The sequence below is a fragment of the Coffea arabica genome, chromosome 9e, assembly GCF_036785885.1.
Source record: "Coffea arabica cultivar ET-39 chromosome 9e, Coffea Arabica ET-39 HiFi, whole genome shotgun sequence".
Taxonomy (NCBI): domain Eukaryota; kingdom Viridiplantae; phylum Streptophyta; class Magnoliopsida; order Gentianales; family Rubiaceae; genus Coffea; species Coffea arabica.
Window position 1 is genome coordinate 13,066,098 of NC_092327.1, and position 13,082 is coordinate 13,079,179.

A 13,082-nucleotide genomic window follows, 5' to 3' on the forward strand; every position below is an offset into this window, starting at 1 on the left:
GCTCAGTTACAATTAGTTCGGGAGCGAATTTAGACAACCTGGTGAACTGGCGCTCATATTTGGCAACAGTCTGAGCTCCATGGTGAAACCTAATGAACTCATCTTCTTTCTTTTCTTGAATTAGATGTGGGAAGTACTTTGTGTTGAACTCTCTCATAAAATTCACCCAAGTTCTTGGTGTTTGTTCTCTCTCCCGTTTTAGTCTTATTACATTCCACCAAGAACGGGCTGCTCCCTCCAGTTGGAAGACAGCAAATGTCACTTGTCTTTCCTCAATATAGTGCAACGCCGCAAAAATATCAATCATCTTCTCTAGCCACCACTCGGCCACATTAGGGTCTGGTCCTCCAAGGAATTTCAATGGGAAGAATTTCTGAAATCGTTCGAGGGCCCTACATTCCCCCTCTATATGGTTACCAGGGTTTCCAGGTTAAGGAAAAGGGTTTTGGCCCTGATGCTCTACTAGGTGAGCTAAAAGATCAGACATGCGCTGGATAGCCGCAGCTACCTGAACGTTAGGATCCACTCCAGGTTCAGGATTGGGCTCAGGCAATGGTTCCCGATTTCCCCCTTCATTCGAGGGTTGCCTACGTCTATGGCCTCGGCCTTGTCCACTACGAGTTCCTTCCATTGAATTAACTAATCTAGGCTCGAGGCGCGAATACAATATATAAACTAGTATGGTCAGTCAGTCAGATATACATATAATACGTCCGCATCAATTGAAAAGCAAATATACATATAACGACTATATCAAACAAATCACACAATAACAGTCAGTCAGATACAAGCAAAGGAAATCCTATGGAAGTAAAGGGGTCATTCAATAGTACATACTACGAACAAGACCAAGAGTACAAAAGCAACTAACGAAAAACTTCCCCCCTCTAGGGTTCCATCTGTAATCTACAAGAAATTTCAATTTATCTCTTAGGCAGGGTTAATCCTCCACACATCATATAAAGTTCCGTAGAATCAGATTTCTAATTCGTCCAAGTCATTTCTAACATAGGCTTTCATCCCTTTTCGTATTCGGGTACAAGAATTCAAAATAAGATAATTCACCACTCGAGTTGGCCAGTCCCAAGAGCAAATCATCTACATTTGTAACTCCTACCTGACATACGTATCTATAGTCGCCAAGTACCAGAATAATGTTTTGAAACCTATAATACACTGTGATTCATAGCTTATGCTCAAAAAGTACTTAGTCCCGTACACTCGTTCACATGAGCGAGACCACAACACCACTTGGCCCCAAGTTCACTCCGCGCAGAGACCACACGAAGCAGCTCTGATACCACCTGTGACAGCCCCACCTCAACCTAAGGTGAACCAAAGGGTTCGGCGGACCGCCTGCCCAACTCTTGCCTTGTCTACGAATCTGGAACAAACGGAAACCCTACCAAACGCTCAAAGGAACTTCGAGAAGAGAAACATTCAGAACCCAATTGACCCGAACTAAAAGATACAATCAATCTTTGGTACGACGTTCCGACGAAAAAAAAATCAAAACAAAATGGAAGTGCCGCCAGGACCACTAAGCTAAACACACCCTGAAATACTTGTTCCGAAAGATAATACAGTGTTCGAGCGCTACAACGACCGTTAAAAAAATGAAACGAAGAACAAAAACAAGCTGCGGATGAACAGTGACTGCCACGTCACAATCCGACCGGATTCTTGGCCGGATTGGAGGCAGTAGCTCAACCCAAAAATTTCAAAATTTTTCCTACGTATCTGGCCAGATATCCAGGCAAGAACTAGCCGGATACTCGACCGGATTCCGTGAACAGTAACCTCCGAACATTTCTACTTTCCTCGATCAACCTTCGCACTCGTCCAAACTATAACTAAAAACAAGTGAACTTTGTCTAACATGAGAGAATGTACATTACCAAATACATATGCTACATAAACATGAGGAAACTCTTTATAATATACATATTATTCAGTTTACAAATCCAAAGGAAACTTTGTATTAAGATACATTTAGGGTTTCCAAATTGTCGAGGAGTTATACGAAAATAACAAAAGAATTTCTAACTAGCTCAACTCATTCTTCAAAACATCGTAATTCCAAAAGATTGTTCCCTGTAAGGTCAGTCAAACAGATATACATATAATACGTCCGCATCAATTGAAAAGCAAATATACATATAACCTGACTATATCAAACAAATCACATAGTAATAGTCAGTCAGATACAAGCAAAGGAAATCCTATGGAAGTAAGGGGGTCATTCAATAGTACATACTACGAACTAGACCAAGAGTACAAAAGCAACTAACGAAAAGCTTCCCCCCCCTAGGGTTCCATCCGTAATCTACAAGAAATTTCAATTTATCTCTTAGGCAGGGTTAATCATCCACACATCATATAAAGTTTCGTAGAATCAGATTTCTAATTCGCCCAAGTCATTTCTAACATAGGCTTTCATCCCTTTTCGTATTCGTGTAGAAGAATTCAAAATAAGATAATTCACCACTCGAGCTGGCCAGTCCCAAGAGCAAATTATCTACATTTGTAATTCCTACCTGACATACGTATCTATAGTCTCCAAGTACCAGAATAATGTTTTGAAACCCATAATACACCGTGATTCATAGCTTATGCTCAAAAAGTACTTAGTTTCTTACAATCATTCACATGAGCGAGACCACAACACCACTTGGTCCCAAGCTCACTCTGTGCAGAGACCATACGAAGCAGCTCTGATACCACCTATGACAGCCCCACCTCACCCTAAGGCGAACCAAAGGATTTGGCGGACCGCCTGCCCAGCTCTCGCCGGGTCTACGGATTTGGAACAAACGGAAACCCTACCAAACGCTCAAAGGAACTTCGAGAAGAGAAACATTCAAAACCCAATTGACCCGAACTAAAAGATACAATCAATCTTTGGTACAACGTTCCCACGAAAAAAAAAATCAAAACGAAATGGAAGTGCCGCCATGACCACTAAGCTAAACACACCCTGAAATACTTGTTCAGAAAGATAATACAGTGTTCGAGCACAATAACGACCGTTAAAAAAAATGAAACAAAGAACGAAAACAAGCCGCAGATGAACAGTGACTGCCACGTCACAATCCGGCCGGTTTCTGGTCGGATGGCCGGATTGGAGGTAGTAGCTCAACCCAAAAATTTTGAAATTTCCCCTGCATATCCGGCCAGATATCCGGGCATGAACTGGCTGGATACTCGGACGGATTCTGTGAACAGTAACCTCCAAAAATTTCTGCTTTCCTCGATCAACCTTCGCACTCTTCCAAACTCCAACCAAAAACAAATGAACTTTGTCTAATATGAGAGAATATACATTTCCAAATACATATGCTACACAAACATAAGGAAACTCTTTAAAATATACATATTATTGAGTTTACACATCCAAAGGAAACTTTGTATTAAGATACATTTAGGGTTTCCGAATTGTCTAGGAGCTATACCAAAATATCAAAAGAATTTCAAACTAGCGCAACTCATTCTTCAAAACATCGAAATTTCAAAAGATTGTTCCCTGTAAGGAAAACAAGGAAAATGGAACGGGGTGAGCTAGAAGCTCAACGAGGTACCAAAAGTATAAACATTAGAAATCATGAGAAAACACTTTTAGGGCACATATACACATCAAATAAGAGAAATGAGCGAACACCACAATTTAAAGGATACAGGTGGCTCTCAAGAGCCAAATCCCCGTTGCAATACTTAATCCAGCATCGTTGACCATCTGTCAATGTTTAATGAAACACTCATGTCCGTAGACCCCGCTTACGCCAAAATCCCGTTCACCAAGTATACCCCTTACCGGGCCCGAACGCCAAACAGGAACAGGAATGGTAATACTCGAGTATATCGAAAATCCAAAGTCTCCAATACCCAAAGATTTCCCAAGAACAGGCACCCCAGAATTGTCAATTTCCTCGTCCAAGTCCTTGCTAGCTCGATTCAATTGACTCCTCATGAGGTTGAGCTCAGGTTTAACAGGAAGGTCGTTGGATACACTTTCAAACGACATCATAACAAGCTCAGATAACAAATTCAAATTGATACAGGAACTAGTAGACAAGCAAAAGAAACGAGTGTGATAAAGTACACCCTCGTCTCATACAAAATAAACAGTCGGTAAAGACATTCAAATAGCAATTTGCAAGTACAGTTAACCAGTTAACCAATAATTCAGGGGAGTGGTACACTCACCAGTTAAAGCAAGGATACTTGAAAAGTTTCAACCAAAGTAGGGCTCTAATCACCAAGAAACCCTAGAATAACCAAGGTAAACAATTATAGTTCCCACAGCCACAAATCCAGTAAATACAATGCACAAATGAGGCTCGACTACAAGTCGTAGACCTCACCAAATAATTACTAATGCAAGGGGCAAAACTTGATTTTGGGACGAAAAGGTAACATGAAGACCTAGGGTTCGAACAACCCCAAAAGCCCTTCTTATATATATATATCCCAAACCAAACCAAACTCGAAGAAATCCAACATTCCCAAAATTTGGACAGCATTTCCCTTACATTTCCTTACTTTTCCATCCTACAATCAACACCAATTTATCTCAAATCAACCAGATACAAGTCATAGACAATAAAACACACCTTTCGGCCCAACAACCACAACTGAAACTACACTTATCGGATTGAAACGAATCTTATGGCGTTTCAAAACCAAGACATATACCTACATTTCTTATGAAGACCTCCAAAGCCAAATCATGCATTTTCATGGTCAAAAATCGAAATTTTAGTGAGGACAGAAAACTGTCCGTGAAACAAGGCTTGTGGGCAATCAAGGGTATTTCGGTCATTTCACAAGCTACGGTGCTCGGATTGGGCTGAATTTTACAGCCAGTTATAAAACATCATTTCCTACAACTTTCATGTTTTCAGCTAAGCCCAATGCGACCTCCATCATGGCCGAATGAAACTGGTCAGAACAGGGTAGATTACTACCAAATGAAAACCCTAAGCTGGAATTTATGCAAACCAACCAGAAACTTCTTTAGGCTAAGTAAACTAGCACTTAAACACAAGATTTTCCATACATCAAAGCTAGTAAATCATGACCAACCATTACACTTCACATGTGAGCAGAAATTACACCATGAAACTGAAATTTAATATAACTCTAGTTCAAACCATGAAATCTTTCATAAAAACAACATCTATAACAACTATAAGTCACTAATTAACAATTAATTGAAATAAAGAGGAAGTTTTTGGAAAAATACCTTAAAATCCAAAGAAAAATGATAGCTTAGTGCTTCCCTTTTCAAAACAACTCCACCAACCTCCTTAATCCTTCCTAGCAAGAAGTTTCTATGGACTAATTGAGATACTAATGGTTGGAACTCAAGATTTGGGCTTAGATTTGAAGAACAAGATGATAGTTTTTTCTCTCTTCTCTCCTCTCTATATTCGACCAAGGCACAAGGAAAATGAAGATGATTTTGGTCAAGATTTGATATTTAGTAAAGGTAAAGAAATTTGGTCAAAATTTCCATCCAATGGTTTCATGACACTTGGCCTTTCTTAAGTTTATTCTTATCCCTTTGTCTACCAAGCTTAACCTAGATAACTAACCTCTAATCATCCCCTAGTACCTTCTAAAATAATATCCCTCAATACGAAACTTAACCTAGTCGTCAAAATTTTATCGCACTTAGCGCACTTGCGGGTCCCACGTCTACAACGCACTTCAAACTTATCACGAACTAATTTATACTATGAAAATGATGTAAAACCTATACTCACTTACAATAATATCTGAAAAATCACTATCATAGGGTTAAATGAAGAAAATGCATGCGATAAAATAAAATAAAATATTATAAAATAAAGAAAATTTACGGGTCCTCATACTGAGACGGTATGAGAGGCACCTCCCACTCGAATCGGTGTGATACATGCCTCCGTTCAGAACTCACGAGTTAAACGTGTTCATGTACAATTTCAAATCATATGTATTAAGGTCTTAAGTACCACGTAGTTCAAAGAGAGAGAGGACAAGGGCGTCCCCACGAGTAAAATATGATTTGTTAATAAAATTTACTTCGATCGACGTCGAGTCAACACAAATGTAATTTGCAATGGCAACACTTCACTTAATTCACATAGCAATTCACTTCACACAATTCGAATATCAATTCACATAGTACAATTCAATTGTAGCATCACTTAAGGGAGAACGAGTGCGATAAAGTATATACTCGTCTCAACAATTTCATAATACTCAATTAACAATTTAAAGCATTTATCAATAATTCATGCACTTGACACTCACCAAATCACAATAAGGGAGTAAGTGCAAAAGATCTTTAATGATCCGCTTCGGGATTTTCTTCGAGACCTTCTTGATCGTCTGAAGAAAACGACCAACAATCACCCTCACACATTTTCACAAATTCCTTGTTAAATAAGGAAGAATGCACACAATCTTTAAAATTCAAGTCAATGTCCTTATAAGAGCTTCACTTTATCGAAAATCAAGATTCAAAAGTGAGGATTTTAAAGTTACTAAAGAAACTCATATCCCCCACGAAATCGGGTTCAAAACATTATACCAATATCAAGATAAGAAGTCAAGTTCCCAAAATTTCATTTTCTACAAAATCAGCAAATTTCAACTTTGCGCGTCAAACTTAGAAAAATCAGATCTTGCACACAGTAGGTCCAAAATTGAAAAACTTAGTACCATTGGAAACTTGGTTCAAAGTACTAAAAGTTCCTAGAAAACACTTTTCAAAGATTCGAAACGGAAGACATTCAAATTTCAGCTCAAAGTGGCTGATTTGAGCATACAAGACAGTTTCAGTCATGTTTTTCAGCAAACTTTGGAAATTCGGCAAAATTCACAGAAAATGAACTAGCCTTTGAAATTTGTAACACATTACAAGTTCCTAACAAAGTTTCAAACAGGACAAACTGGACTAAATTCGGAGTTTTGAGCGTAAAGATATAGAAGCTCAAAGTTAGTAAATTTGCACTACTAAACAGTGAATTTTCCAGATTTGAAAGTAAACTTTGGGACATCATTTGGGTATCAAAATGGTCTTAGAATAACACCAAATTTGGTAGAATTCAACTTCCACAGGAGGGATATTCCTCTATCAAATTTCATGTAAAAACTCATACGGAAAGGTAGTTAACAAAACTACCAAAGTTCAAGAAATTTCCAAGACAAATCTGTCTTCTTGTTTTCTTTCCCTTTTCAAACACTTTGCACCATGAAATCAGTCCCATTTTGGTTCATTTGTGAAACTAAGGTCCAAGAAAAATTTCATAAGTAATTGATAGTTGGTTGACATCAAAATTTCAAAACAAAACCTCTCACAGGCAACCAAATCAGTCGGCCAGCCAAAAAGAAGGGTTTTCCAGTTTTGTCGCAGTTTGGAAATAGAACTATATCTCACTCAATACAACTTGGAATTGAGAATGGTTGGTGGCTTTGGAAACTAGAATCATAAGGCTACATTTCATCAGGACAAATCTTTTTCAAAATCAATTCTCAAGTGAGAGAAAATAGAGCCATAAAATGAAGCTTCTACCTTTCTCTCGGATAAGCCAACAGAACAGGGCAGCAACTTTGCCGACGCACTACGGCTCACTCATTTTGAACCAGAAAGTGAATTTTATACCGTTGGAAAGATACAACTGTCTAGTTTCAAATTCCACAAATGACACTCAGTTTTGACATGTGTACAAAAAGATATGTTTGATCAAAGGGACACTATTCAAGCTGTCCGAACACATTTTTCAGGTTTCTTTACATTTCGAAATTTCAGATTTTGTTCAATCAATTCAAATGATTTTTGGTAGAAACTTTCTACATACCATATACAACATATATACATCAGTCTCACAGTCATTTGAGCACCAAAAATCTGAAATATAAACAAGGCAAAACAGAACAGATTTCAGCCAGCATTCCTACGCAATTTCCTTCGATCTTTCCTTCAATTCTCTATCCACAATCATCTTAGACAACACTTAAACAACTCAAACCAAGTATTATATCATCATATCAGCCCATACAACCAAGGTGGGAATTCATAGAGCCCACTTCAACCAATCCATTCCAAGTAATAACAACAATAATGAAGCTACAAGCTTCAAAGCCAAGGATAAAACCCATTAAAGCCAAGAATGAAAGATTGGATGGTGTTGGATGGTTACCTCCTAGCTTTAAGAGAAACCAGAAATTTTTGGCACCAAAAGCTCCAAGAAAACCGCCAAGATGAAGTCTTTCTTCTAGCTTAAGTTAATTCCCAAGTGGTTTGTGAGTTGGATGCAAAGTTTGAGATGAAATGGAGGAAGATTTGTGCAAGAATGGTGGAAAGTTTTCTTCCTTCTTTCTTGGTGGAGTTCGGCCAAGCTTGAGGAGAGGAGAGAGAGAGTATGGCTGATGAATGAAGCTTCCCTTGGAAGCTTAAGTGTTTTGTGGTTATATTTGCACAAAAGTTAACTATGAATAGTATTCGCTATTTCTTTCTAAACGAGCCTCCGAAAATTAAATTTGCTAACGGGATGTTTTAAAAATATGAGTAAGGCATAGTTCCATGTAAATGGATTTAAAATGGTTGAAATAAATTATTCGGAGAAAACGGGTAAATAAATATTTAAATAAACCAGTAAAATAGAATTAAAGTAAATAAAATTCGGGTCCTCACATTATAGTTAAACATGAAATCAAAAACAAAAGAGAAAGTGATAGGAGAGAAGTCACCCTTATCATATGAGCTTCAAACTCTCCATCTTTGCGCTTCAAAGCTTCATCAAAATATAACTGCAAATACAAGGAGGATAAACCACACTAACTACTCTATACTATCGTAACTAATGAACTAAGGAAATTCTAGTAAAGACTACATTTTTGTGGAGTTTCTCTAGCCTTCCAAAGTTGTGAAAATTTCCTCCAAAGGCTGCTATTTATAGAGGATTAAAGCTCGAGATGAGTTGATTCTAGCTATCATCTTTGGCTTTTGAATCTCCCAAAGGTTGTTTCTCCAACTTTCCACTCTCTTCTTGGTCAGATATAGCCGAAATTGCTTACTGGAATTGAGCTAGAAAGTTGTGTGAACAAAGAACAAGTTATAGAGCAAGTTGCACTGAAAATGATGAATATATGACCTCGAAAACGTGACCATAGGTTGCGTATTGCACCCCTGCAGGCTTGCACTTTTTGGGCAGAATTCATCCTTGCTTTGTTTTTTGTCAAACTTCAACCAATATTTTCTTGATGATAGAGACTGAACTAGCTCTTGTGTAGAACATGAAAGTTGTATCTATTTGAGTTAGATTTCCAATGCATCAAGAATCATCCAATTTGGAGCTCTTTGGACCGATCAATAACCAAAATACCCTTGACTGGTCAATCTCCTGTTTTAGCTTTCAATAGTGAAAATACACTTATATTTTTAGACATTTTGACAATGAAAATGACGGAACTGCATTTTGATGTCTTCATACCAAATGTAGATCTATCTCTTATCTTCAAAATGGTATCAGAATCACCTCAATCCGATATTTGTAACTCAATATATAGCTGAAATACCACAAGGTGTCAAAGCTGAAAACTTGCATTTCATCTTTTGAGTATTTTGCATTTCATGTCTACTTTTTTATCACTTGAAATCATCATCAATCATTCAATTATCTTCTTAATGTACTCCATTTGATGATTGAATCATTAAATCTATAAAAACATGAAGTTTTCACTATTAAAATCTATAGAAATGCAATTTTTACACTTTAAAGTACAAAATGCATATTTTTACTAGAAACGTAGTTCATTAGGTATAAAACTAAATAAAACACACCAAAACTAAGTAAGAAAACACACTAAAAACATGTGAAATATGCACTTATCAAACTCCTCCACACTTGAACCATTGCTTGTTCTCAAACAATCCACATATAATCAACTGCAATGATTCAAGAGGTGAAACAATATATGCACTTTTTCTAATTTAATTCCTCATAACTCGACAAACAATCATTATACAATTGTTCAATTTACACTAAGTACTCATAATATCAACTAAAGGAAATATAATTATGCCCTAATTTTAACAAGTTAAACTTAATCTATCACCCTAATCTAATTTCACAGATAAGCAAATCATATAGTCAATGTATAGCTATCCTTCTCCTTCAATCATCTTTTTCTCAATTTCACAACTAAGAGGGACTTATTCACACTAATTTTTACTCAAATAGTGAAAATGTCTTTCGACGCAAAGATTGACATTTTTAGGTGAAGAGCTCCGGTTACTCAACATTTCACTTATTTAAATTGCTATGCATACTTTTAATTCAAGTGCCTTTTACGCGATTGTCGACATTTGTAAATACCAACCCCCGATTACTCGGTACAAGAATCTTTGGAGTAGAATAAAAACTCTTATTCTTCTACTCTTTTTTTTCTTTTTCTTTTCTTTTTTTTTCTTTCTTTTGTTTTTTTACTAAAGTAAAAGACAATAGATAGACATTCCCTCTTAGCAAATATATAAGAATAATCAAAGGAAGAGAATAGTTTTTATTGATTATATCAATCACTTACTTTCAAAATTAAGTAAAGAGGAGAAATCTCATCAACCATGTAAAATTATATGCATAATTCTCCCTACTTTATAGGATATACTTTCTAAAATGCAAAAATTTCAATTGCATAATAACCATTTCTAAGTCAAATATACATATAAAGTTTCAACAAGTAGAAGAACCACAATGCTCAAGGTTGGAACAAATTGGCCATTTTTAAAACAAAGACAAAAATTGCAAAACATTTTGGGCCATAGTGAAATATTGGAAAAGATTTTGAAAAAATTTTGACAGAGTTTTTCCTTGTAATTGGATAAACTCCTTGCCAACAAACCCAAATTCAAGAAAATTTTTCATATGGAAATTTTTCCAAGAACAATTCCAACATTTCTAATGCATTTAAATCCACAAAATATCATTGCATGGCCTAAAATAGCAAGCTAATTATTCCCCCTCCCCCACACTTAAATTTCACATTATCCTCAATGTGAGAAAGGAAAAATAATGAAAGTAAGAGAAAGTAATACTCCCTTATTGAACTTCCACTATCCAAATCCATGGCCATGCGATGAATTTTCAACCTTATTTGCAAAGAAAGGAGAATTCAATTAATGCACCACTTCAAATGGCAAATTCAAAATAAAACAACTGAGTAAAAACTTGCAACGATCAAGAAGTAAGCATGCAAATCAAGAAAAAAGGGGAAAGTGATCAAGCATGTGGAACTATACAACGTTCAAGGGATAAAAAAATGAAATGAGCTAATCTGAGCTAATCAAGTAAATGTATTAGTTTCCAAAACAAAGGGAAGCTAATTTCACAAAATAAGCCCATCATCTTGAACAGGGTAAGTTCCATTTATACATTTTGGTATCAATGATCAAGTTCCCTCAAGTACAAAAGTAATCTCAAGATGGAGGCAAACTGTGACAGCCCCACCTCCCCCTAAGGCGTACCAAAGGGTTCGGTGGACCGTCTGTCCAGCTCTCGCCGGGACTCAGTCGAACCTCAATTAAATCCGGAATGCAACCAAAGGAATAACATACAACAATCCAAAACTTAAGCGAAACTTATATACATTGCTATCTCAAAAGGAAGTACAACCATCAAATGTACAAAGGTTCTCACTTCACCATACAACCAGCCTGTGCCAAGCACTAGGGCGAGAACCATTACAAAACCAAAGAAACCAGTCTAGGCTAGACTCTACCGAGCTCTCGTCCTTGCTCGCCGTCTCCTGTTAAGGAAAACAAAACTAAAGGAATGAGCTAAAAGCTCAGTGAGGTTCCGAACACATAGGCAACAAGAAGTTCAATGCATTCACTACATATAACCAATAATTCAAGATACAAATACAAAATAAAGCGATAAACACATTCATTAAAAGGATACGAGCTCACAGGGAGCCATATATTCGTTCGTTCGTTCGTTCTCCTGTCATTCCCCTTATTCCTCCGGTCAATTAAATAAAATGTATTTTTGGTAAATAAAACCCTCGTTCGTTCTTTCGTTTCGTTCACCCCCTCCTGAAAATTGGCCAGACTCCACCAACCTAGAAGGTAATACTCGAGTATACCAAATTCACCCAGGGTCACCATATCGCCCGACCGAGTCCCCTTCTGGCTCGAGTCGATCGGTAACGAAGGGCAGGGCCCAGTTCAGCCAAAAGGCTTACATCATGCGCAACTAATGTAGCAATCATTAAATCATTGAAAATTTCACGTTTCATTTAGGTCGAATGCGGTAAAGTACACGCTCGCCTAAAAAACTCGTTTTGAAAATCCTTGAAAGCACTTAACACATTATCAAACAAGAACACAAGTCATGAAGTCAAGAAAATGCAGTAAACAAGGAACACTCACCTATGTACGCAAAACAACGTGCAAAATATTCTTCCGGATATTATCCTTAGTCACCGAGAAAACCTAAGATTAAACGAGAAAGAATATTACAGCTCATCTAGAACAAACAATTAGGTGAAATCAAAGAAACTCAACAATTGATGAGTAGAACGTATAAAAAGACTTTAAAGTGAAACGAGGACATTTGGACCCGTGGACAAGAATAATTAGGGTTTCGTAGACCAAACGTAAAACCAAACTAAAGACAAGTCGGAATCCAACTAGATAGGCTAAGAAATACTATTTTCAGAATCGTTTATATGGTTCAAAATCATCTCATATTCAAGTAGATATTATACACTAAAGGTCTTAATGAAATTCATGAAAAAAAAGAGGTCAAAATACCCAAAAAAACCCTAAAGCACTCCTCTTTATTTGGGTAAGAGTAAGTACACATTTGGAGTTTCCAATTGAAAAAGGATCATGTTTTAAGATGGAAAACGGTCATAGTATTTGCCAAACGAAAATATACAAATTCAAATAGAAACTTAGCCCTCGAGCAAAAATTTGGGCAGCACGCCCTTTGTATTTACCTATTTTTCCAGCCATTTATGGCTTCATTGTTTTCCTCAATCAATCCCAAAATCACACACAATATCATCTCATTTCAATAGCCATTCCATAGGCT